Raw genomic sequence first — 27824 nt, forward strand, 5'->3', positions numbered from 1 at the left:
AGAGTTCAAAGCTATCCCCGGCTGAAGCCTGCTGTCTGCTCCTGCCTGAATCCACCATCTCATAATTTTGCATGCCACAAGGGGAGCTCTCTTGGACCTCCCTGGATCAGGCAATGGAGAGAGTCAGCTGCCTACCAGCCTGCGTGAAGGCAGGGCGGGTTGCTTGGGTGCTACACAGTGCTTCATGTCTTGGCTTACAGTCTGCATGCTTGGGAAGGCATTCCCAAAAGCTCCAGGTCAAAAATGTCCTGTGCCTGAGGACAGCCTGGGGATGGGACAGCCTCATGGTGTGGAGGGTGTGCTGGAGGGGGCCTGCTCTTCACCTTGCCCCCTTGGCCATCCCTGATGCCTCGCTGTGTGCGTCACGTGCATCTGAGCTTGAGGAGCGGCTTTGCTGGCTGGGATAGATGCAGCTCAGGAATCCCTCACCCCAGCAAGAGCCATCTCTTTGCAGCTTTTCAGCTTTCCAGCCCTGCTTTGCTCTAGGTTGGAGCTTGCCCAGTGCTTGTGCAAAGCAGCAGTCACAAAGCCAAAGTCAGGGAAGCTGCGGTTTGGCCGTGTGGAGACACTTTGAGCTCTTGTGCACCGGGGATGTCCGAGAGGCCATCCTGGCCCCTCTGCCCCAGGGGAGCAGCCGGGGCAAAATCCTCCTTTCACACCTCTGCGCTGTCACATCAGAAGGAAAATTGGAAGTGACAGTTATTGCAGCTTCCCATCTTTGCTCGCCAGGGCTTGGCAGGGAGACGGCGCTCGTTGTTACAGCCAAGCCTGCCATCTCTGACCCGGCAGCTTTGGTGGGAAAACTCAGTGGGAGGGATGTTGGATCCTGCTCCAGCCCGCTTCACTAACTTTCCATTAGTAAAGTTTCTTGCTTTTGTTTTTGTGTCTAATTTGGAACATGTGTAAATTTTGGTAAAGAAAAATGAACAATGAGGAAAACTAATTACCACACCCCAAGGGCAATGGCATCAGCCTCCCCACACTGCATCTAACTTATTGGGACTAAGGGGGGCTAAATACAAACTCCAGTGGTAGCAGAGGCTCTTTAGCAGTATACTGTATTGCTTATAAATGTGCTTTGCAGGAAAAAAGCTTACTTTAAACCTTCCTCTTTGCTATGCTTACTGACAAATGTAGCCCTGATTTAACATAATGATGTTTTTCCAAAGCTCCCATTGCATCTGTCTGTGCTGATTTCATATGCAGAAGTTTATACAAAGAAATGAATTGCTAAAATTCCTAATGAATCTGGTTATCAGAGGCGCCTTTCTAATAGAGATAATATACGTCAGCAGAGCTGGCAGGGTTTTTACTGGGGCAATTTTTCATTGAGGCCAGAGTAGATGTTTTTTGATAAATCTTGTCTCAACCTTAATGTCATGAATAGCCATTTAGCTCCCAAACAGCAAAGCCATTCAGTGGCTTCTGGGTTTTGGCATCATGCTCAAGTGTTCTCCAGCCTTTCCTGTTTTTTTGCTAATCTCTCTGTGACTAATTCACTAACTTTTTTATAATGCAGGAGAGGCTCCTGTAATGCATCTCTTACCTCTGGTGTTCAGGCTTTTATTATGGATGATGCCTACTTTTGCTGCAGGACATGATCACTGCTGCAGTTTATCTGGCTGCATTATCAGAGAAGTGTAGATAGAGTTAACACTTTGTTCTTAGAGCACCTGCATGGTTTGTTTTGTATCTTTCTTTCCCTTTCAGAAGCTTTTGAATCGGAGTTCCTCTCTGGCTTTCACAGCCAGTTGTAGCTCTGGACCAAACTGAAGTCTAAGAGATAAACCACGCTCTATTTTTTGTGCATAGTCTCATATGGCAAGTTCATTCATTACGGGGGGATGCTGTTGCCAGCTAGTTCTTGAGCGTCGCAGTCTGTCTCATTGAGACACCCACAGCCCGAGGCTGCGAGTCCAGAGCTGCGATGTTTGCTTGCTATCCTGATGACAATGACCTTGTTTCCCTGGCTGGGCCTGAAATCACCACTGTGTAACGCAGGGTGCATACCCTGCACACCGGGGCAAGCAGGGAATTTGGAAACCGCTAGCCTGTGCCTGGTACCCGGGACTACTAGTGCTCGTGCTCCTTCCTTGCCATGTGCTGTGCAGGACCAGTGCATCCTAGTCCCCTGTGCCAGCCTCACAGTAGCAAGTGGTGGGAGATTTTTTTCTTTATTTCTTCTTTTAAAGTGTCTGTTGCTGATCTTATGTCAACGAACTCGTGTCTGCAGCAGAGACAATATCTTAATGAGTTGGTTAGTGTCTGTGGAGATCTCAGCAGAAACAGAAAAATGAGTAAATGCTATATAGTTCAGTGAGAGCTGTGTATCAGCTTTATCTAATAGTGACTTGCAAGAAGTCCTTGGATGAAGTGACCTGGCTCTTATTGCTAGCAGAGAAAATAAAGTTGAAGCAGTTTATACCAGCTGAGCACCTGGTCATTATATCTAATGTTGTAAAAGCTGCTGTGGAAGCACAGGCTAAAATGGCTGTTCATCTTTGATCCCTTAGCAATAAGAGAGTCTCTAGTAATCTCTAAGATTAGGGTTATAGAGAGCTCAAATTTTATCTACAGCCTGCTAAACCCTGTTTACAAAATGTTGCAGTTCAAAGAGGAAAGTACTGCACATGCAGTGTGGTGTGCGTCTCCCCTCCTTCACTGTGCCTCTTCTGGGCTTTTAAGTGTGGGTATGTGATGCCTTGAAAGTCTGACTTTGCAGTGTGCTGGGTGCTGCGAGCTGAAGGTCAGCACTGCTGGCCCCAGCACCCGCTATTTCCAGGGCAGGCAGCGGAGCTGGGGGGGTGTACCATGTGTTTACCAAATCCCCTGTCTGCAGGGAGCAGGGATGGAGCCAGACTGGGTCTGAGAGATGTAAGACCAAATTAGAGGAATATACTGTCCTGCAAGACTGGGGTTAGTGGCTTCGCTGTCAGCTGGCTGTGTGGCAAAAGGCACTGCACATTTCCAGGAGGCTTTAATTATACCTCTGCTGCAGGGGAGGGTGTAAAATACAACTGCACAGATAAAACAGTTTTGTACAGTTGCAGGCTCTTAGTTTCCAAGCCAACATATGCCCCAGACATTGTTTCTAGGTTCCCTGTGTATAAATACATGTCTTATAAAAAGCAATTAGTGAGAAGGCTTTCAAATGCCAAAGCAGAAAGCCTCTGAGGCCAGGAGCCAGCTTGGCTTTGGCTGTTTTGGGCCAAGCCTGGGAGTGCTCCCCAGGCTTTGGTGGAGTGACAGTGGGTTTGCTCTAGGACAAGAACAGTGTGCCTGACTATCAAGAGAAAACATAGTTCAGACTGCAAAGCAAAAGAGGGTGAATTTTGTGGTTTGCTTGCAAAAGCTTTATTCTTTGAGAGTCTGCTCTGGTCTCACATATGATAATGGAAAAGGATGGATACGGTAAAGGTTGGGGTGCTTCAGTGATGGATGGAAAACCATTTTCCTCTCTCTCAACTGGTAGTAGTAACACCATGTATCTGTTCAGAAGTTTCTTAGGAAACTATTTGCATGCCTCCTGCAATACTCGCTACCCTGGGTATCTCAGAGACTGCAGGAAATGTTTACTCTGTCTTGTTTGCCCTTCTCCCAACAATGCACATGCATAAAAGACAATTTGGAAATGTTTGTGCCTTTTGATTGACAATAGAAATCTTTGCTTTGAATTTTGGCAAGAGGTTCGTGGTCCCCAGGATGCTTTTCAGTTAACTCTCATTTCATTTGCAGGACTAAACACTGGTTCTGCATTGCTTCATCACAAAAGATTTGCAGAGCTCCAAATGTGTTTCATTGCTGGAAAAAAATCCAGCAGTAAATCAAGCTTCTATGAACAGTTAAATTGCTTTAAACTAAAAATCTCAATAGCAACAATTCCTTTTATCCCTTCAAATGTAGCCCTAGGCAATATGAAATTGTGACGCTTCAAACTCCAGAAGAATCTGGGTGTGGATGGTGGAAACAAGGAGAGATGCCTTCGTTTAAGAAATAATCCGGGTTACTGTCAGCACAATAATGTGAAACACTGATGATTCACTGCTGGAACTTGCTGCTACCACATCAAATGTCTTGCCATGAATTATTTAGCAAATCTAATTGAATGTTAATTTTGCTATTGGAGATAAGTAGCCATTGAGCTTGGTCTGAAAAATCAATTCATAGATGTCATAGTTCTAATATCCCTTAGAACTTGCTTTGAATCACCCACAGTGCTGCCTCCTTTACGCTGTGGTTTTATGCTCTTCTGCTGGTACTAGTTTGGCCTGGGATGTCCAACAGCCCTGAGTTTTCTGAAATTTTACATGCAGGAGGATGTAAATCTCCCTGGATTTCCAGGGTGAGAGACATCTTGAACACTTCTTTGTCCTTTCTGGAGCGTTTACAAGACTTTTGGGAGGTGTGACAGCAACACCTCGTTCACTGAGCAGTGCAGGAGGGCTTGGGTTTGCTCCCTGCAGCCAGCAGGTCTCACAGTGGAGATGTTGTGGATCTGCTAAGCCACAGTGGAAGTGAGCCAGGATGTAACAGAGCTGGAAAGTAGCTCTGCAATGGAAGCTAGGAAACAGTGTAAAGAGGTTGTGTAGGCTAAGAAACCTAGATTTGGTCTATCGAGGTCAACATGATCTACTGGGGATTAGGTAGGATCAAGTAATTAATGAAAAGGATAATTTATACCAGTTTTCTAATCCCTGCAGACAGAGTAGATGACACACTTCTGCTGTTGACTCTTCTATATATGTTTTCTGTGAAGAAGTGCAGGGAGGGGAAGGATGGGCAACAGGCTGCAGAAGTTGTCATTAATGCTTCCCGAGTGCTCTTCTCTGCTGGTCCAGCAACCTCTCTTCCTCACTGCAGATACTTGATATGCCAAACTCGATGCCCGTCCCGGCAGCCACACCATGAGGCTACGCCAGCTGCCTCTGAGTCCCCTAAAGCATCAGGTGGTGCAACCTGCGCCTGCTCCAGCACACCACTGCCATGCCATGGGGAGGATGGTGATGCTGCTGAGTCAACTCATTGCTGAAATTACTCCTCGGGATGACATGAGTGATACAAGCCTCCATTGCCTCCGTTTCATTGATTTGAAAGTAGCAGGAAAAGCAGCATCCTTGGGGATGCCCAAACTCTGGTCTTAACTACACGGTGTGGCCTAGTTGCCTCCGTGGCTCACACAATTGAAATATTTGCATGGGCACTGGCATGTGGCGGGGCTGGAACTGCAGGCTATGGCTCCTGCTGCTCTGCGGGAAGGGCTGAATTCTTGATAAGCTGATATCCCTGTTCCTGGTTTTTCCTGTCGGTTATAACAAGGAGTGTGGGGGGAGGTATCTTTCTCTTAGGATATACATCTAAACGACAAAAAAATAGTTGCAGTCAAAGGTAAATTGACCAACCGAGGATTATCTACTACAAAATTATCCACTTGGTCCATGAACACATGGATATGCTACCTCATGAAAGCGGCCTCACATCAGGTGGATGCGAAGGTTTTAGCAAACTACAACTTCATTTGACATCTCCAGCAGTAGAATTGAATGAGCTTGGTGGAATTTTTCTGCTTCAAAGGACTCAAACTTTTCACAAAAATGGCCTAAATCAGAGGGATAGTTTTGGCTGCAGACAGGAGGAGGATGGCTTCTGCAACTGTCACTCTCCTTGTTTCAAAGCTAACAAAATGCTGTTTCAATACTTTCAAAATGAGACTCTTGGACTCTGTTTTGTAATAGTTTTCTAGTTTAAAAATGTCCCTTAATTTTAGAAAAAGCTAGATTTTAAAATATTTAAAGTAGAATTGAAATGAAATGTGGGGTTTATTATTTAAATGAAAAATGCCCTTTTCAGATTAACTTCAGCTAAACTTTTCCTCTCTGACCTGCTTTGTCTATCAGACTGGAAACTCCATTATTTGTCCATCTCTACAAGAGATATTGGATACTCAGCAAGTGGAAATGCTGATCTCCTAAAACGAGTGCTGCTTCTGCCAGTGCCTGGCCTGGATCTTGAGATGGGCGAGCCCACAGCCAGGTTGGCCATAGGAAGAGTTTGCACCAGGGAATCCCCTGCTGGGTTTTGAGGTACAGAGGTGCGATGTTTCAGCATGCAACTACATTGCTTTTCCTGACATAGCAGCTTTGATGCCAAAGAAGTAGAGCCTGAGTGCTCTGATGCTTGCAGCTTCAATATGGATATCAAAGATTATTTCCTACAATGTTAGCACTTTTATTGCTGAAACATGACACTCCAAATTACTTGACTGCGGTGCCCGGAGCCATTTAGCCGTGTGCGAGAGCGTGTTCCTGGGCGTACGTTGCAGGGCTGTGTCTCACCCTGCTTGGTGCCCGGAGCCATTTAGCCGTGTGCAAGAGCGTGTTCCTGGGTGTACGTTGCAGGGCTGTGTCTCACCCTGCTGTGCAGGCTGTGCCCGCTGCCACTTTCCTGGTCCCCTGGTGCAAGGGTGTCCATCCACCCTCTCCAGCCCTCTGTTGTAGGGAGCATTAATGCTAAATTAAAGGTGATGTAGTTGTGGAAATGAGTCATTTTCTTGGTGCCCGTGTTCCTCCTTTGGCTGGAGGCTGCCAGCGCAGCAGGCAGAGAGCAGGAGCTCGGCTGCAGCCCCTGTGCCAGAGCTGCAGGGCTCAGGAGGGAGCAGGGTGCTGCCACCCACAGCTATGGGGATGTGGAGGTCAGCTGGGGCCAAAAGCTATTTAAACTAGTCCAGCCTTCAGGCAGAGAAGGTTGGATTTGCAGGCAGCTTTGATCCTGCTAGGAGAGGTTTTGGTGTCTTTCCTTCCTGATCCCATACCCATTTTGCACAATATGGGACATTTATCATCTCCCTTGACCTGTACACGTTGTTTCTTCTGAAATTTTTCTGGAATTTTGAATTTTGCTTTGCCTCTGACATCAGAGAAATGGTGCACTCTCACCTTTTGAAATCAATGTCTGAAATACAAAAGCAGGGTATTTGATTACACTGGATTTGGCCTCTGCTAGGCAGCTCTTACTCCCTCTGCTGCAGCAGCTTGCTCAGAAATGTTACCAGATTAGCATAACCAATGCTAATGGTTTCAGGAATGGCTCCTGAAACACTGGTAGAGGTAAAGCAGCATAATCGGATGCAACATGCCTGTTTTTTCCGGCACGTGTGAAGAGATGTGATAGATGGTCACCCCGGCAAAGACAGATAAGAAACACATTGAGGTAGAGGGAAGAAAATAGGAAGCTATTTCCCACCGCCTGTTTGTAATAGTTTGCAGATCACACTACAAATTAAACTCTATTATTTTTAGCCTGCATTATTGTCAGCCTATAGCATTTGGGAGCATTTGTGACTCAGAACAGGTTTTATGTGCACACTTTTTTGCCTTTTTATGTCACTTTACAGCTGTGTGACACACCACTGGGGCTCCAGCCAGGTGAGGAAGCTGCCAACGGGGCTGTGGTGGGGTATGGAGAATGCAATGGGATCTTTTCCATTGAAGGTGGATTTCCATTTCAAATGTTTATCCAGCAAGACAAGCCCTTTCCTCCACTGTCCTCTTCACCTTATCCACCTCAGAGTGAGCCTGCTCCCAGCAAGACCTCTGCATTATTATGACACTTGTTCTCTAAAGCCTAGTGCGTATGTTTTGCAACCAGTATATCTATATATCTCCTAGTCTGGGGTGCTGCTGCTGCACTTGTAGGCTTGTGCACAGGCAGCAAACAGAGCCCGACAAGCACCGTCATAGCTCAGCAGTGGCTGTTTGACTGACTGCATGGCTGTCTTTCTGCTTGGCTATTTGTCCTGCTCTTGCTTGCTTAGAGAAGGTATTCAGTTTGTTGTGGGAATAACCCCAAGAGAATTTGATCCCAGCATTGGGTATTTAAAGCCGGTGAATCAGTGCAGTGTCTTATGGGCTGTTACTGCACTTCATTCTATTGGACCTTCTTTACAGATGAATAGGGCAGTCAGAGGCATGTTCACTTTGCTCTTGATATATTTTGTATGGTAAAGTAATGACTTGGAGAGGATGGCAAAGCTAATGTCCAAGGGAGAACAGTAGACCTAGAGAGCATAAAACACAAGCAGGTCAAAAGCTTTGGGAGATACACACGGGCATTCAAAACCAGAATAAAATGCAGAGTTTTTGCCAGCTGAAGTGGGAAGTGGCACCCGTTAAATTTGCAAAGAGCTGTTGGGAGAAAGGCCAAATTCAGCAGTGGGTTGTCAGCAGCTGGTGCCTGGGCCCCTGTGCAGTAAGCTAGCAGGCACAGCATTTTCTGTGGCCCTTGGGATGGGTGCTTTCCCTCATCCCCACACGGGAGGAGGGTAATGGTGCGAGTGCCTCTCCTCAATGAGGCTTTGCAGGCAGGTATCCTGCCCCAGCTAGGCTCCCTTCTGCTGTGGCTGCTGGGGGCTTCATTGCCAGCTGCAGGTGAAGCTAGGGGCCCTGAAGTCACTTAAAAATCACCACCGCCATCCCCAAAACATGCATTTAAAGCTGCTTTATTTCTCTTCATTGTTGTGTTCTGTGGGCCGTACTCTCTCCTGATAGCACAGGTATTGGAGGTAAACTTTACCTTGACGTAACTGTAATGGTTATTGAGCTGTACACCGAGTGTCTTTGCACCCATTAATAGCACAATCGGCGTAACGTGGCTTAGCTGCCCCGCAGTGATAACTGACTGAGCAACACAATGCTGTTTTGACTGGCAAAGGCAGTGATTTAAAAGGTTATCAGTGAAAGTAGGAGGGATGGATCCTATAAAAGCAAAGGCACAGTTGGATTGACTTCTTTTCACTACCCATTTGCATGGTATGATACAGCAGAAATGCTAAAATGAACGAATAGGCTGTGCCTGCTTCACAGCTGGGTGGGGAAGGGGATTTTTTCTGCACATCTGGGAATTCACTGACCCTCCCCTGGCAGCTGTTTTCATCCTTGCTCCTGCCCAGCCTCTTGATGCTACTGGGCTTTGTCTTCTGCTGAAAGCCCTGCAACTTGCAGCAGGACAGGAGTTAGCTGGGGTAGAAAGCCCTTGAATGACTGGGGGAACTGCTCCGAGGTGGAGGACAAGACGGAAAGGCAACAGGGAGCGGGGAGTGCTGGCCTGGGCTTGCCTGGAGGGGGTGGGCAAGTGGCCAGAGTCTGGGGGGAGTAGAAAGGAGAAGAATTGGAGAAGGATGGGCAAGAAACTATAATAGCCCCCCTCCCTGGTTTCGTAGATCCATGGTGGACTAGGATTGTCCTGAAGAGCTAATATGGAGTTGGAGCTCCAGGAAATCAATCCACAGGAGTTTGTGCATTGATCTGTTTGGAAGCATTAACCTGAGGAATTTCTCCATCTGTGCTTGTTTTCATTTGCGTGCATGTTCGCAGGGATTGATTTTCTTAAGGTCTGAGCATTGAATTAGATGTTTTTCTGGATGTACTGGTTCAACCTCAGCTTTTGTAAAGGGGCATCAGCTGGGATTTTGCCTAATTTGACTTTGTTATTGAGATTCACTGACAGTAAAGAGTAGGTTTGTGACTGTATTTTCCTCAGCAGCCCTTGAAAGGGCAGAGAGCTCTTTTATCTGTAAGGCTTAACTGTGTTTTCACCAAGTGCTGCTGGAAAGGGGAGCCAAACCCAGCTATCACTGTGCAGCAGGGTTGTGTGGCGTGATGTGGGGCTGAATTCCTAACGCAACAAAACATGGTGACCTCTTGACAGGTAAAGAAGAAACTTAAGTGTCATCTTTTCTTAGGAAAAGTAATGTGTATAGATACATACGATGCGCATATAAATATATATATGCGTGTGTACATTTCCTTCCCAAATTGCTTTGTTGTTCCCTGGCCATGGAGGAATGAGAGTGGAGCCTTAAATAAAGTCAAAGCCAGGTGGCCCTAGGCTGTGCAGTCCTGGTGAAAAACATTTTTGGGGAGAGAAGGCAGTCACAGGATATACCAGAGGGCTACAGGAGAGGCTTCCCCATTACATCTGCTTGGTGATAGTGCTGCCCATCTTCCAGCTAATCTTGTTTGGGTGCAACCATGCCTGCCCCTCGCTGTGGCTCTTGGCGAGTGCCAAGCCTCTTTAAGGAAAGGAGTGGATATCTGTGCCCAAATCACTAAAATGGGCATTAATACAGTCTCGCTTTCCCTGTCTCCACCTCCCCCAAGGGCTCTCTGCACGCTCCTACCCACTGCTTGTCACTTCGCCCCGGTGGTCCCAAGACTGCCCTGAATCACGGTGAGACTGCTCCAAAACCAGCTGAAAATGGAGCCACTGCGTAGTTACAGAAATAAGAGTGACTTTGTCCTCTGTAGGCTTAGCACCTCTTTACCTTGAAACCATGAAGAGCTCAACATGCAGGGGTCAAGTTGGAGTGAGATAAAGTACAATTCATTTCAGTGGTATTTTGTATGCAGGGTCTGAGCTCAGGCGCACTGTGTTACCAAAAGCTGATAACAAATAGATATGAAACGTCTTTGAAATGTTAACTTATCCTGAAAAGCCTATTTCTTGAATACTTCTAAGCAATACAAAGCTTCATCCTAGACAATCTGCTCCCTTCTCTCTATTTTAATAAGCGAGAAGCATAGCATATGGCTGGAAAGGATGCGACAAATATTTTCACATTCAAACAGCTCAGGAAAGAAGGGATGTTGCAAAACTTCAAGAAATCCCACTTTCAAAGTACAGAGGTGAACAGAGGAGAAAGCCGAGAGCAGCGAGGTCTCAGGCAGGAGCGTGCCTCTCCCTCTCAGCTGCACAGCCCCATCTTTTCCCGATGGGCTCTAAGTGGCTGCACAGGCCTTCCAGGGGATGTTTTATTTTTGACCTGCATTGCAAGAACAGCCAGAAGACCAGGTTTCTGTCATGCCAGGCTCTGTTTAAGGTAATACGCGCTTGCTCTCCCCAGCTGCATTTTCCCTGTACTCCTTCTGAAGTTGGGTTTGCTGCTGAACTCCTTGTGTGGGTACACTGTGACCCACTTCGGTTCAAATGAACTAGGTTAGCTAAAGGAGTGTAAAATGTAGGTCTCTTTGCTATTTTGCCTCGCTTTGAGTGAAATCTATTGGATGCAGCAGACCAGTTCATCAGCTGATATAAGTCAATGTACGTCCTTTGACTTTGAGAGAGGCTTGCCTCTTCGTTCCAGCTGCAGATCTCGCCTGGCATCTGGTACAATCTGTCCTGTGTGGTGTTTATTTTAATAGCCTGATAAAACTATTATTCTCAAGGCGAGATAGCGGCTGGTAGCTGTGTGTTTAGCACAAATCTGCACCCATACAGATTCCATAAGTATTTGCTTCAAAGATGTAAACACCACATTACCCAATTAAAGGAGTGTCCTTAATAATTTATCAGGCAATTAAAGTATTCATTGCCCTTTATCCCAGAGAGCTCCACCAGTGATATATAATCTGAACCCAAGTTAAAACGCTATAATAAATGAACAGTGATGCAATGTATCAAACATAATGAGAACATTAAGGCAATGAAGGGTGGTTTGTCAAGAATGGAGGCTATAACACACTTAGTGGAGCTAACTTAATTTCTGGAAATACCGCTGTTCTTGAGGAGTGGGGCATGGAGGGGGATGTCTGGGGAAGAAATCTCAGTAATATGTTCTAGGGAAAACTTGCCCATTACAAAGTTAGAGATGGAAAAGATCTCCCCAGTTGTTATTAATAAGCCTCTTGAGAATGCCATGAGAAAAGGAAATGAGCAACTGAAAGAGAGGGATTATAGCAGAAGCGACATTTCAGTTTAGCTCTGACTGCTTGTCATAGCACAATATTGCTTCATACTCATGTAACGAAAAATGCAAAAGCAAAGCGGGGGGTAAGCAAATGTTTTTGTTACTAATTCTGGCCTGGATGTTTAAAAAATGACCCAAGAGGTTAGGAGTCCAGTTCACACTGAGTTGTAATCAGATTTGGACAGTCCGCTTCCCTTTTGAAAATCTCAGTCACTATGGTAAAAATGCCAGAGCCTCAGTGTTACCAAATCTCCTTTCTGTGCTGTTACTGCTGCTGCTGGGAGCTGCTTCTGGCAGTATTTTGAGGTGTGAACACGTACCCAAAGATGTGTCGGTCGTGTAAACATACAGTTGTGATGTGTTGCACTGTGGATGAAGGAGGGATGATGGTTTCATCTTCCCATTTTTAATAGTATCTTGAGGTGGGGGGATGATTAAGGGAAATGATTATTACTACTTTTGAAGAACTGTTCTTGAGCTATTCAATTCTAGATATGAAAAAGGATGGGATGGAAGTGAACGGAGATACAAAAATGATGGTCCCACAGTTCCCCTTTCCAAGCTCTCAGGTTCAAATGTGTTGGGAAGTGATTTGCTTTAACGGGAAAAAGCCAAATAAGACTTGTCCTCTGACCAGAGTTTGAGATGGGCTTTGCAAATATTCACAGCTGTGAATACTTTGACTGTGGCACATGACTGTGGCATGCTTTGAAAACAGGTTCCCACAATAGTGCTTTTAGTGGGTGTATCTTTGATCTTTTTATGGTGACACCCGTTATCTGCCAGTTTAGAAAAGAACTGCACTGCCCAAGGCACTATTCTATGCTTGCTGGTTTATTTGTAAGCCTCTATAGACCTGTATGATACCTATGGAAACTAGGGTCATTAATAGTGGAGTCTTAGCACAGCATCTTACATCAAAAGAAGCTAACTGACCAAAAGACGTGTTGTGGAGTGCACTGCATGCAGCAAGGACAAGAAGGACATGGGCTCTATTCCTGCCTCAGTTACTGACCTGCTCCCTAACCTTGGACGCTTTGTGCTATTATTATTTTTCCTTTGCTTATTTGGTTTCTTGTGAACTCTTCGGAGAACGAACAGCTGCGTGCTGCAGGATTGCATGGTGCTTAGCGCTGTTACTATATGGCAACACATAACAATAGCAGAGAGGGCTATTGGATAGTGAGCTTTATATTAACTAATTTGGAGTGGATTATATGGACTAGAACAGTGTAATTGAATGCAGGGCTCATCTTTTCCCCAACACTTGTAGTATATGTTAACTCCATTTATTTATATTGTCATGCTTTCTCCTTCATGTGATTCCAGGGAGAGTCAGCCTCCTGTTACAAAATCCCCAAAGACTTTTGGGGCTAGGATCTGCTCTTTGCTACATATCAGAAGCTTTTGTAGTTGTTGCTAGTCTCTGGAAGAAGCTACTTTCCAGATGTACCTGCAGCTCTGCCATCCTAGCCTGCACAGCAGCATCTGTTCTGGTGCACTGTGCTACCTGCCCTCCTTGGAGTAATAGGCTGGGGAGCTGGACACTTCTTAGCAGCCCCTGTCCTAGTTTAAAGAATAACCGCATCTATAGGGATAAAATATTTTGGTTTGTCAGGTCACTTCAGAATCAACTTTTTCACTGGACAAAACTTAAGGACAAAAGAATACACGTAAACAAAAGCATGAGCCACAAAAACTATAGCAAAATATGCTTTTACAGTGATACTTAACACAAATAACTTTTTGTTGGTTTAACTCAGCCAGCTTTTAGTTCTTTGTTGTAGGTTAAAGCAGGCATCTCCCTCTCTTGGCTTCAGAAAGACACAGAGAAAAAGCAATATCCCCGTTTCTGCCGTTAGGAGCCTGCACGTCTTTGTCTTTCCCTCTTGCCTTTTGCACTTGGTTCCCTTCTTTTTGTAACTGAGCATTTGGATGCTGTTCAGCCTGATGGGGGACTACAGCTATTCTTTCTCTCCTCATCATTCTGGTCATTTGGTTGACATTTCTGCTGTGTACCTAGACTTTGCCATTGCTGGATTCAGTCTGCTTTTCTTTGCACCCTTTTGAAGGCAGAGCAGTAAGACCTTTTGTATTGTTATGAGATTTTAAAAAAATACCCAGGCTTTTTAGGACAGTCATAACTATTTTCTCTTGACTTAAGATACTGAAATGAGAAATGGCTTGTGTGGTTTACTGATGCTCCACCTCACTGTTATAGGGTTATAGGGACTGCTGAAGGTCTCTCTGCATCTGGATACTGCCATTATTTCCTTTGTATAACTGCAATTCTTTGGCATAAAACTTAAAAGGAGACCTGAACCAAAGCCAAAGATACAATATCCTATCCTGAGAAAATCAGGAAAAACTCAGCTCTAAATTTGCTGTGAAAATATTTGATTTGTGATGAATTTCTAGGGGGGGGAGGAATTGCTGCCTTGCTGAAGAATTGCATGCACAAGAATTTCAGTAGCTTACAAGAGAAGTGCTCTTTTTGATGACTGCCTGAATCCTCCTCATGTCATATAATTTATGTTAATTAAATGCTGATGGAATCTGAAGAAGCATATTGATGGAAGATGTATTTGAGATACTGTTATTAATTCATCATTCAGTAGCTAGTGCGTGAAATAATACATTCCTAGGCTCTGATTTAGGACATTTCATTTTCAATATTACCAAGATTCTCTTTCCTACAGAAATAACCCTTTAATCTACCGTTTAAAAAACCAAAATGCAACAACACAAAAACAAACAGCAAAAAATTTACCAAAAACCCCTTTGGAGGCAGCCTGGTTGAACAGCTCTGAAGCAGTAATTATTTACACACTTTCAGAGCTATAGCACATACTGATCACAATTCTCCAGGCAAACAGACAATAAAACATTAATTTAAAAATAGTTATAACATTCAAGTATGAAGGAGAACTACTAAACTCAACAACACGTGCTTTATTGCACCCCAAGCTTACGTTTTGGCAAGCGTGAGGACATGACAACCTCTCTGGAAGCTCAGCAAACCTACATTTGGTACCTAAACTACCTACACTGGTAGCGAGCTGTGGCCAGGACTCGGCGTCCTCCATCCAGCTGGGGCTGGCTGCAAACTTGACCTTATGACAAGGCGATGTGGGGACACTGTGGTGTCTGCTTGATGACGATGGCCTGGTGCTGTCCCAGCAGGCAGACAGTGGCCTCAGGGGTCAGGGATGGTCCCTGCCCCTGCTGAGCTTCTTCTTCTGCCAAGATTTCCATTAGCACCCGTGCTTGGGGTGACGCCTTACCTGACCCTGAGCTGCCACCCGAGGCACTTCAGTGGCTGAAAGCATGGAAAAGGGGCAACCTTGCCTCAGCTGCTGGCTTGTCACCTCTCTTGCACAATGGTGTAATTATAAGTAGTGAAGGCAGGTGAGCCTGGAGAGCATCCCAGAGTGTGTCACTGCTGTGTCTGCTGCAGTGCAGGCGTCTGACAAAGCAGAGCGTGAAAGGAAAGATGGTCTGGATACTTGAGACCCTCAGCTAGAGCTGAACTAGGAAGCAAACCCTATAAAACACTAGAGTGGGATGTTTTGGAAAACAAAAGACTAAGGAAGAGTGGTAATGATAGTCTAATGTAAAACTAAAAGTTTGCCTTCACTTAAGGGGGAGCATTTCTATTGATTTCTGTGTATTTTGGATCAGGTCCCTGGTGACTAGGGTGTTCGTAAGTGGTCCTGAATAGTTGGAGAGAGGGAATAAAAACATGAGAACCAGTTTCCCACCATGTCATGATACTCACTGGTGCTGGAGTTGATTTCATAGGTCATCTGTAAATGTCCAGTGAGTATTTTATAAGCTCATTTGGGGAATCAACAGTGCCCAGAAACTTAACTGCTTCCACTATCTGGAGCTTTACTGGAACTAGGCAGGCAGTCTGATCTCCAGAGGTCACTGTTCACTAAAGGTTTGCCCTGTAACCTGCACCCACCTGTTATGCTTAGTGTCACCAAGAGGAAGGACTAACACGTACACCCTGAGATTCCCTCAGCTGAGGGGCAGAGGATGTCTACCCCCAAATCTGGGAAGAGGCTGAGGGGAGGCTGTGATATGCAATTCCCAGTGTCTCTAAAAGGGCTTTGCTGCTTTCATGGGACCACGTGAAACTGGATCCTGATTCCTGCAAAAGTTTTAAGGGGTTCACCCAAGGCTTACAGCTTTCTCTCCTCTACAAAAACATCATTGCTTCGGGAGGTGGGGAAGTGTTGCTGTTGACATGTGTTACGTTAATGCATGAGGATGTTCGCGCTTTCCCCATCACTGCATTGAGCCCTGGGGATGAGTTCAGAAGTGATAGAGAAACCTAATGATGAGCTTCTCTGAGACAATTACAAATGTAATGGGGAATGGAATGAGGTAAGCAATGAAAATCAAGGTGAAATTTCCCGACTGACTGAAGCTGAACTAACTGTGGGCACTGCTGAAGGAAGCTGTCCCATCCTCCACTCCTAGGTGTGCAGGTTTTGCCACTTTCTTCACCCAATACCATCACATGGGTGGCAAGCTGAGCTGTTTTTAAAGCTATGGAATTAGTTTTCAGGTGGATCACTGAGCTAAAGTCAGTGGGAGATTTCTGCTCTTGCTTAAGATGGAGTAAAATTGCAGCGTTGCCCAACTGTGCTGTACAACTTAAAGTATAATGTGGTTACCGGTAACGCTGTAGGTTGGATATATGGGCATATGTGACAAATATGCTCTCTCTGCTTTGAGGAAATGTCGGCTTTGCAGTGCTTATAAGCAACTGGAAGAATTGAATATTAGGTTTTAGCCTCCAGGGACCTTTGTATTGCACCATCAAGAGAGAAATTAAGATCTGCGAAGAGGTTTCTCTGAGCATCTGCATGGAAAGGACAGAGGTGTTCCAGATTGCAAACAGCCACTTTCCCCTTCTGCTCCCTGAGACTAAACAACTCCAGAGTCATTCTGCGTTTTGCTCATAACCATTCAGACTAGTGAATTCTTTTATTTAAATGTAATTCCTGCAGCTTCTCAAATGGTAGCTGGAAACCTTTCCTTGTGACTCCACCAGGTCGCTTAGAAAAAGCACTTTTAGCCTATTGTGTTTTGCTATGGAGATTGTGTTATTCAAGTCGCTATGAAAGGGGTTTGAAAACAGTGTGTGTGTGTGTGTGTTTGCATAGAGCAGGGAAAGGAGGCTGCTCACTTTAATTCCAGTTAAGGCTGTGCTTGGGGAAGGCTCTGACTATCCCAAAGATCAGACGTGTCCATTTATATAACCTGCTTCTTGACTGCTTTCTGCTAATGATGGTGTCTGGCCAGGTAACCCTGGCCATTAGCAGTCATAATACATGGACAGCTCCATGTAAGACGTGCAAAGCTGGAAATACTGAGGAATTGCTCTTTGCCCCCCAAACCATTTGGATCTCTGGAGGATTGACTGGAAAAGGCCCTCACAGGAGACATGGCTAGGAGCTACCTGCATCTCACTTGCACTCAAGGGTTCGGGCATCTCTATAGCGTGCAAACCTGTGTTTTCCCTCCCTAGCTATCAGTCTTCAGTGTTAAGATGTATCCTGACAGCAAGGCTTGAGAATATTGCTTGCTAGGGCTGGCATTTGCCTTTGTTTTTGGCTTCTTCACATCCCAGGGTTGGGGCATGGTGCAAGAGCAGAAGCTATGTGGTCTGTAGAGCAAAGCATAAGAACTTTTTAGCTTCTGCATCGCATTCACGTCCTCTTTGTTTGTGCATTGCTGTGGTTTTATGTACATCCATTTGCCTGGGGACTTGTCATCTTATTTGTAATCTATTGTTTTAATTATTTTCTGTGAAGGTGCCCAAAGACCTTGGGGTATTGAGACACAAATACATTATTTATTCATTAATTATTCATTATTGCTAGCTACTTGCTACAACATAGTTGTCTGCAGTAATGTGTCTGGGTGAATCCTCTCCCATGGATAAGAGGGTAGCTGATTTATTTGCCAACTGTTCCTTGGTCAGGGGTAAGATCGCTAAAAGTATTGGGGGGAAAAATAGCTACATTTGGCCAATAACTCTTTTTCTGATGTGTGAATCTCTAAGAGTTGACCTAAAAATCCTCAGATGGAACATAGGCTCCCTAATCAACATCTGGGGGTCATAACCTATTGCTGATTTGTCCCAGAATTGCCAGGAGAGGGATTTATCAGGTGGGTAAAAGGGCTTTAATTGCCCTGGTTATCACTGACTTTTCCCACTTAGGGAATCTGTCTCCTTCCTCGGCAGCTTCACCTAGATCTGAAACTACTCCAGTTACCTCTGCAATTCGGTGCGCAGGTATTCGTCTTCCCTGCATTTTGTTTGAAATGCAGAAATAAACACAGAAATATTAAAACCAGAAGTAACCCTGAGCTGAAATAATTTCCTCTTCCAGGCTGACTGCCTCGCGCACCAGACTTCAGTCGTACTTCATCTGGGATTGTTGAGGCTGGAGCTACCCAGTGCTAATCTCAGGGATGGTTTTCTCGGAGAGATACTTGGTTTCAATTCTTCATGCACTCTTACTCATTTCTTGTCCCTCTGTGGTCCGATTTCCATGATTTCCCTGCACCAATTGCTACAAAAGAGGGGCCTGCAGCAAACCTCCAGGTGCCATCCTGCCTGATTTCCACAGCAGGAGATGCGTGTTCTTGGCCAAAACGCAGAGACTTCAGCCTGCCTTCCTCCCTAATGCTGCAGCTCATTGCACCCCTTGGTACCAGAGAGTAATTGTGTGGTTTGAAACTCAGGTAGAGGTCTGAGCTCTGGTCCTCGTGGGGGCTGTGATCCTCTGCCAGCCCCACCGCTGCACGTGTGGCGGTGGGTCAAGTGGGATGACACCCGGTGCAGCGGCTGGAGGACACGCTGCTTTGGAGCTGGTTAAATACAACTGATGAGCAACAGCTTCAAACAAGATCCTTTGAAGCCTCAGGGAAGTTTCAGCAGGCTGGAGGAGATCTGTTTTGGTGTTTAGTTTAAAATAACTAATAATGAACTTTTTTATTTTTAGCTTGAGGGGAAACCTTTTAATTAATTGATATGGTAATGGGTCAGAGAGGTAGAAATACCTCAGGTGGGTTGATGAGACCAGACTTTCTGGGGATGGAGGGGTTGGAGGAGAGGAGAGCTGTGTGTAATATCTAGTGACAGTGTTTTGTTCTCCCAAAAGAGCGTCTCTTCGGGGACTATTGCAGCAACCTGAATTTGTATGTGCACTCTGGAAATAAAGCTCCCACACACGGGAAAATCAATGCAGGCTGCCGGGCACTGTCGTGATTAGCAGGTCCCGTGAGACTGTTGGCAGAATTTTTTAGTGTCTCGAGATCATTTCTGGGAGCTCTGAGACTGGGAGGAAAACCTCTTTGGCTTCATATAGTCTCATCAAAAATCCCCCTGGGACATTGTGGTCACCATGACTGTCTGCTCAAGAAATGCTTGCATCTGCTTGATTAGCGTGTTGGATTGCTACAGTAATCAAGGAAATTAAGTCTTTAGTGCTACAGACAGATTTTCTGACAGTCCTGGAGAGGGCAGAGAGGAGGCTTGGGTAGAAAATCCTGGCACTGGCAGGGTAAATCGAGCACCCAGCATTGCTGTCAGCTGTTTAATGGAAGACAGCTCAATCACTGGCATGATCAATCCCTATAGATTGAGCCCATGGCTATGATCAACTTTTTCTATGTCCTTGCTGCTTGTAAATTTAACTCCACCTCTCAATAATTTTAAATGAAAGGCACAGCAGTGCTGCAGAGAAAGGAAACAAAATGCTTCCCTACCACAATGCTTTTTGAGCACACCTCTTCTCTGTATGAAACTTCTGCCTGTTGCCTGCGCAGGTTTGTAGCTCGAGTTTGTACCTCTTTGCTCTCTGCTGTGGTTGAGTGCAGTCACAGCGCGATACAGCTGGGATGTACCTGTCTCTGCCCCTCCATAGTTATGAAATCCACTTTGTAAACACTTTAAAGAAAATGCTCTTGCGAGAGCACAGCACATTACACACGGCTGTGAGAGTCTCTAGCAGAATTGCATATATTAAATGGTTAGCGTATTAGACGTTTTGCAGGGTAATTCTCCCTCTGTTGCTCTCTCCAGCACCCCCAGTGTTCCTACCCTCTTGGAGTTGTGTGAAAGTAGGACTCGGGTGTTTTTCAGTCTCTTGCTGATCTACCTGGAGAGGTCTAGAAAGCAAGGTGGGAAAGTGCTGGAAAAGTGACTATCAGCATTCTTGCACTTGCAAACAGCTTTGGAGCCATGCTGCTCGGGTGCTGCATCCATTTTCATGGAGAGGATGATGAAAAGGGGCATCAGTGACCACCCCAAAGCTGTCAGGGCAGTGGCTGAGCACTGCTGGCTCAGCTGCTGGGAGGAGATGGCCTGGAGTTGGGGTGAGGAATGAGAAAAAGTCTGCCTAATGCAAGCTCCAAATTTGGCTGTAGGCGCACAGCAAGTATTTTTAGCTTTCATGCTCTCCCCGACGCTTAAGTGTTAATTTTATAGCACCCCAATCTGTTTGCCTACAACTGTCTGTCTCACACAGCCCTGCTGTCCGCTTCACGTCAAACCCAGGCACGAAGCCAGTGACTGGAGGCATTGGATGTGGTAGCAACAGGAGCATCCTATGCCAAAACCACCTCCTAGGCCTGGGTTAATAGAACACTGCTCAAATGCTTGCTCAGTTTAACAAAAAAAAAAAAGAAATGTCAACATGTCCTGGCAACTGAAGGCCTTAGTGTGTAATTGTGTAGAGACTAAAATTGTGCAGAAAGTGATAAACTCTGAAAGTGTCTCAGCATTTACGGGCATGAATACCCCATACATTATCATTGGACATTATCATATGAATTATCACCTTCTCTATACCTCCCAGTTGTACCATAATCTTTCATAATGCTGCTCTTTGCCGTGCAAGGAGCAGTGAGGAACTCAGTGTTTCACACTGCTTTTCATACAATAAAAGTGCAACATTATCCTGACAACCGTTCTGTTTGGTGCCCGGGTACCTGGAGCACATCCAAAGCAGTCTAGCCCGCACCTGCGAGACAAGCAGAGCTAATCTGACACTGCATCTGCCTGCTCTGTCCGATGCTCCTCATAAATAAAGAAACAGTTGAGACAGACATCTGTAGAAACTGGATTTTACAAACCTCGCTGCCACATATATTTCAATCTTTGCTCAAAGGAGAGAGAGAGAAAGAGAAGTCTAAAAGGATCCTACCTTTGACGCATGGTTGCCATAGTAAAACCAAACTTCTTCTGTGCAAAGGGTGTGAAAAGGTAAAAGTTTGTACTTAAAGCAAGTAGGTTCATCATAGGGGAAAAAAAAAAAGAGGGAAGAGCCGCGGGGAAGGAAAACACTCCTTCAGAAATTTCATCATGGATCATGTGAGACAAAGGAGCCGTTGAAAAGGCATTAATACATTTCAATTATGTTGCTTTCAACAGGTCTTGCGAAAGTCTAAAACCGCAAGCTTTCAGGCAGAATGTGATAATGATGGAGATGGGACTCAGAAATGCAAAAGACGGAAACTGGATCTGATGTAGGAGGTTTGCTTGAGGTTTTGCTTGAGGTTGTTTTGAAAAACAGCATTTCTCTCCATATCTTCCCTTAGTCTGTCAAGAAGATATATACATGTATATAGCACGTGCTCAACACCAGAAAGATATATCACCGATGAATAAAGAACTTCGTAGATGGATACCCGCAGGTTTAACACATAAACAAACCCTCTTTGCTGTAGTGCGTTGCTGCCTGTTGCAATCTTCTAGTGAAAAATATGGTACAGAAAGCTTAACTGCCTTTTGCCAGCAGATTGTCTTCAAATGCGTAATTGGTACCAAGTTGTGACACTACAAAAGCTAGCAAAAAAAGGTAACTGATGATCAGAAAGCAGCATTTGCCAGAGAGAAAGAATTTTCTCCTGGTTTTATAGACCCTGCTAAGTTAATGACCGTGTAGGGTAGACAAGTGCTGCAGCAGCTTACAGCTCTCCTACTCTCCGAGTGCCTACAGCTGCTCTCCACATTCCCCTCCTGTCCACTCCTCATGGCTATTTTGATCCCAGCTGTATCCCGCAAGCACCTGAGAAGGTTTGCAGCGTGGCATTACCCCTCTCCAGCCAGGAGGGCTGTTTGCCTTCTCCGCTTGACATGGGAGCCCTGGGGTGCAGGAAGCGAGCTGCAAGGATGCCACGTGGAGAGATTTGGGGATCCTTCTGTTAGAAAAGCAGAACAGGACCCATCCTCAGGTCTTTTCCCTGTATGAAGGCGGTTGTTATTCAGTCTTTCTATTTGTCACAATAAGCATATGAACCCATCCTCTCTTGTCCTGTGTGGTAACTGATCCGTGAAGATCACGTGCCACTCGCAGTGATTACAAGGTCGCTTTATCCAGCATGGGGCAGATCCTGGGGCTTTTACTCAGATTTTTCTCAGCCATTGTTTCAAGCCAAAGATCTCCTTTAGACAAGCCATCTGTAATTATAGCTGAACTAATGTTTACACCATTCCCCCAGCAACCATCTCATTTCCAGGTCCCCCGCTTTTGCTTTGCAGAGTGCGCCTGGCTCGAGACCTCATTTTGCCTGGGATGAGCTCAGAGGAGGCCAAGGTGAGAGCTGTGATTTGACCCGACTCTAGCTGAAGTCAACGCAACTTTTCTCTCTCTCATCCTATTCATTTAATATATATCAGGGTAGGGTTTTCCAGATGGGGATGATGTTTGCAGTAGTGCTGTGGCATGGTAAATAAACATCAAAGCCCACTGTGCCTATAGAAAATAAATTTGCCCCAGTGAGCTCGCTGTGCAGGGCAAAGGTAGCTGCAATACGTTGAAAAAAGACACCGAATGTAAAGGACCAGAGGTAAAAATAATAAGCAAGAAACTCTGTTCCATATGTACGTAGGAAGTTTCTGATCAAAAGCAACACACTTTTTAGACTACGGAAGTTGTTTATGAAAACAGTATCTGGGGATTTTTCATTGGTACAAACGAAAGGAGCTCATCCTCCCCTCCCTGCAATTTGCCAATCTCCAACTTCTCACCTCCTTGTTGCACAACTTAAAACTGGGCTTTTATCTGAGGAAAAGAAATTTTTGTAAAAAATATTGTTATAAAAGCAATCTGATCCCTAAGACTAGGGGGAAAATATTACAGCTGCAGTATTTAATATAATTTAAAAGCTGATTACGCTGCATGTGGAATAAATACTTTTCATGAGGCTTTCTGCTATGTATGGTATACACCCTAATTCGTATTAACGGCTCCTAAGGAGCCATCATAGTTTATCAAGAAAGTAATATGCATTTTAAAAGCACTCAAATAGAGATTTACATGATAAACCTTAATGACTCTGGAATGCATTATTAGCTATCATACACTCCCAGAAGCAGTCACTCACTTCTGGTAAATTAGATAATTCAAGAAGCCCGTGAAAAACTTCAGCTCAGAATTAAGCTGTTGTTCAGCTGCTCTCTTGGATTTATTTCATGCATTAAGGGGCACTTTCCACCTCAGCCTTTGTATAGCAAGTGGCTATTTTGTGTGCAGGAACATCGCTATGATCCCTTCTAAAGAAAACAACCTGCTAAGCTTTAAAGCTCATTATTTATCTTATAATGGCCTTATATCTCTGGCAATATTTCCTTGCAATTGTCCTGTCAGCCAGATGTTAAGTAAGATATTAGTATAAACCAGTTTCACAATATCTGTGAAATATGGCTGGAAGATAACAACATTACTGAGATGATGTTTTTAAGTCATGACAAAAGCCAGCCAGTAAATTGATAGCTTCCGTAAAGCCAACGGAAAAATTAATACTGTGGAGAAGTGGGGCTAGCAACTGCATTTCCCCCAGCAAGATGAGATCAAAGCAACTGTGAAAATGAAAATTCAATGATTCTTAATTGTGCTGAAGATTAGGACCCCCATGATACAAAGACTCACAGAGAACAAGAAAAGAAAATACATCCTAGGGAATAACTACATCCTCCAAGTAAAAGGATTAACCGACCTTTCTCTGCCCTAGTCCAGATAATTTTACTTTAAATGTATTTCTTGGTGAGACTAGTCATGTCCTTAAAAATGACTGATTTACACTTTTTTCCCACTGTATTCTGAACTGACATTTTCAATTTTTTGGCTATTCTGTATTTGCAATTATTCTTACGTGGACAGCTTCAGTGCCAGGGACTTGCTTTGTGCTGCGGCTGGTGTTGCTAGCTGCTCGGCGTCATGGTGCTGCCTGGGCATGAAAGGCTGCCAGCCCAAAAAAGGGAGGAAAGATTTAACTGCCCAGACCTATCATCTGCATCAGCGCGCAGCCAGCGTGCTGCCACAGCACTGCCTAGAAGATTTTTTTTTTTTTTTTGGTCCTTAAACTTGCTTCCCCTGTGGGCTTGTGGTGCTTTTGTGGTTTTACGCCTTCTCTGCAACTTTGGAGGAAAGCTCTCTGGAGCACAGGTGTGGGGGGCTGCAAATGTTTGCATATTCCACTGCTGTCTAGAGAGAATTACTAAGAATGGAAAAAGAGGTTTTAAATGCACTATACCTTTTAGATACCAGAGGGTCTTAGTCAGCTGGGGCAAACTCAGATAGCTAACAGCTGGCGACGAAAATTGTTCTGAAAGATTAAAAGCCTTAACTTATCTTGAGTGGCACTATAAATGCCTACCCACCTTTGCAGGGCACGGGCTGCAAAAGATCAGCTGCTCACTGTGGTCGGGGGAAGGATGTAACAAGGGAAAATGGGATCAAAGGGGAGAAGGATAATTTTACCTAACTGATCTGCTCTTTACCCATGCCTCTGCATGACAGGACAGTGTAGAAAAATGCATGCAAAGGTGAATTATAGCTGAGTGGAGCAAAGCAGGAGCTGGCAGAAGACTGGCTGGCTGCGTCAGAGCAATGACCAGCGAACGCCCAGCAGTAGGTGTACGGCTTGCATTACCCAAGAGTTGTTATCTGCTGGGCTGCAGAGCAATTAGTATGGCAAAATCACATAAAGCTGGTTAATGCAGAAGCAATTAGTGTAGTGCACTGATTGCTCCTCGCCTGGGCTCAATTGCAGATGGCCCAGCCAGAGTGAGAGCAGCGGTGGCCAGCCCAGCCCTGCGGGCACCGGCTCTGTGGCGGGGGAAAGCTCAGCCAGCCATCGCTGGCAGCAGGATCATCCTGCCCCGATGACCAACAGTGAAAGAGAAGCTGGAAAAGGCTGCCTTGGGCTTTCCTGGGGATTTGCTTGGATGGTTTGTTGTTTTTAAAGGGCTATGTAGCAGGGGCTGAAGGAGCAGGGTCAGGTTGCTGCCTGTGAGGAAGGGGATTGTGCCGTCCTTGTTCTTTCAAAGAAAAAAAGCAACTCTTTGGGAGTTCTGTGTATCTTGTAGGGCAGTGATAACTGAGTTACTGCCTTTGGAGCCCTCTGCCCGGACTGCTTTCAGGCCATGCATGAGTTCACTGCAATGGGAGCTTTGCTGCAGGGGAGGAAGGAGCCCTGGCTTATCCCCAGCTGACCCACACTCATTACCTGTTTACAAAAAGGCTAAATGTCCATGAATGCAAGTGCAAATCTGAAAAACTGGGCTGCCTCCAATTGAGCTGCAGCTGAGTAAATGACACACCCCTTTGTCTCATGCTGCGAGTAGAAAAGAGGAGGTTTGGGAAGTGCTGCACTGTCTGAAGTCTGTGCAACCTGGCCAGGAGCAGTGCTCGCCTTCCCTTGGACGAGGTGGCCCTGAAACACCACAGGCCTGCCTTGGTCCTTGCCCTATAACCCCTTTCATCAGTTCTTTGAAGCATGATCAGAAGCAGAGAGTGTCAAAGGCCACTTTTTAATTTATATCTAGTCCCTTCAAGGTATGTCTCTAATGAGGTACCTAAGAGAAAGCATGTTCATCATCTTGGCCGTACCCTTCCCCTTTCTTGCCCGGCGAGTGCTGTGGCATTCTGGGCTTGGGGTGGAGGAAGCCTTCTTCTAGTGAGACCATGGGAGGCAGCAGAGAGGGCAAAGGATGATCTGGGATATTTGGAGGTAGTTGGAGAGGGAGGGGTAGAGACAGGTAAGGGGTGAGTGCAAATGGGGTGGATGACTTGTACCCTGGGGTATTTTTCCTTAGCACATGAGAGAGGAAGGGGAGGTGAGTCTCCCACTGACATTTCTGTGTTGAGTAGCCACTCAAGAAAGTGAAAAACAGAGAGTCTGGACTCATCTTCCTCTCCCCCCGAGTGTCTCACTAATAGCTGCCTGGGATGGATTTCCAGCTGTGTTAATTACCTCTAATTGGCTGCAGCTTTCTGGCCAGACCCACCTCTCCCCAGGAGGTGATGGCCTGGGGGGAACAGGGGTGACCTGATCCCAGGCTGAGGAGCTGCTCCTGCTGCCCATGGCTGGAGACCCCCTGCACGTGTCTTCTGCCAGTGCTCAGCAAGGAAGTGCTTTGGGCATTATAGAATAGAATCATAGAATCATTAAGGTTGGAAAAGACCTCTAAGATCAAGTCCAACCGTTAACCCAACACCACTATGCCCACTAAACCATGTCCCTAAGCGCCTCATCTACACGTCTTTTAAATACTTCCAGGGATGGTGACTCTTTCTTTGGGTACTTGAGGGAAAATAAATGTTTTGGCTCCCACTAGTTTGATAATAACTTTTGAAATATGCATACAAAAATAATGTTTTTTCCACGTGGGTTTTTTGTCACAGATTTCCTCCAGGTGCCTGATTCTGCTGATCTTAACTGGAGCATTATATGAGTTTCTGGGAGCTGTAATGGGAAAATGAACCTTGAAAAGGGAGTTTAAAGTGTTCCTATAAAGACAATGACGTTTTCCTTCCCTCCCACCCCAAAGCTAGACTTTGCGTGCTTGAAAAAAAAGCTGGTTAAGAGTTTTAGGTGCGTTTGGTATCTGTTTACGCAAAATCGAGGGCTTAGCTGTGATGAGATAAGAGTAAATCTGGCTTTATTGTTTCTCTTCCTCATTTAAGTGATCACAGAAAGAGCAGCCATAGCCCTAATGCTCAGACGTGCTCCTTTCACGTTTAGTTTTTGCTCGTATTTGCGTCAGTCAGACTTTGAAATGAATTTTCTGCAAATTTGTTTGTATGAAGTTTGGCACAAAGCAAATTCGAAACTTGGCACGGCAACAGCGAAGGGGAAACCATTCAGAAATCCAGAGAAATAAGCCTGGCAGCATTTCAGCATTATTTACCTTGATCTAAAATCTCACTTGTGAATACTGGGACTAGTAAAAAATACTAGTGCTCCTCTCCTCTCTCCTCCTTCATTAACCTGGTAGTACTCATTAACTGACGGGCCTGTGGGTCTCGTATTATCCTCTAACGTCCATCACAAAAAATTGTGCTAATTAAGTAGGTAACTAAACGGTTTGGTGTAGGAGTGTGATTTCCGAGATGGAGTGGACATGTCTACGGGTAATGTGAATGCTTTAAGTAATAATATTTAGCACTAATAAATTAAATTTTGGAACGGCCATAAAAATTCATGCTTCAAGGCTCAAAGTTTATTTCTGTCAGGATAAGACCTTCATCGGCATAGGTTATCCTGCATTTACCAATTAAGGAATTTCTTGTATCTTCCTTAGAAGACCGTTGCTGGCTGGCTTTGAAGAGAGGATTGTGTCTAGGCAGAGCATTTGTCTTACTGCATGCCAGGTGCACTGACCCAAGGGGATAAGGGAAAAATGGGTGCGATTCCATGAATGTAGGAGTAGGAGACATTAATTGGCTTTTAGTCATTGTGCTGGGATTTGGGAGACTGACTGCTAACTTTGTTTTAGGCGTCCTATGTGTTTTTGGACAATACACGTACTTTTTCTGTGCCTTTGTTCATCAGCTTTCAAATAAGAAAATACCATCCCGCTTCCCACACCTTTTCAGTTGAAACACTAACGCTTTACTGAGTAGGGGTCAGTTCTTGCTACGGACTGGTACAGTAAGTACCTGGCACTGAACAATCATGGAACACTGATTGAATTTGAGGGTTTTCATTTTTAGCTGTGATGCTGTTGCCACTCTTGATGATAAGGATGACAGCTGTAGCTTTGCATTTTCTG

General features: G+C 45.1%; 1 protein-coding gene across 1 annotated transcript in view; it reads right to left on the reverse strand.

Annotated features, from left to right (window-relative positions):
* The window catches only part of KCNMB2 (potassium large conductance calcium-activated channel, subfamily M, beta member 2), a 151992-nt gene that overhangs the window by 62324 nt on the left and 61844 nt on the right, over nt 1-27824 (reverse strand). The window lies entirely within an intron of this gene.

Source organism: Fulmarus glacialis, unplaced genomic scaffold (genome assembly GCF_000690835.1).
Source record: "Fulmarus glacialis isolate BGI_N327 unplaced genomic scaffold, ASM69083v1 scaffold6803, whole genome shotgun sequence".
Taxonomy (NCBI): domain Eukaryota; kingdom Metazoa; phylum Chordata; class Aves; order Procellariiformes; family Procellariidae; genus Fulmarus; species Fulmarus glacialis.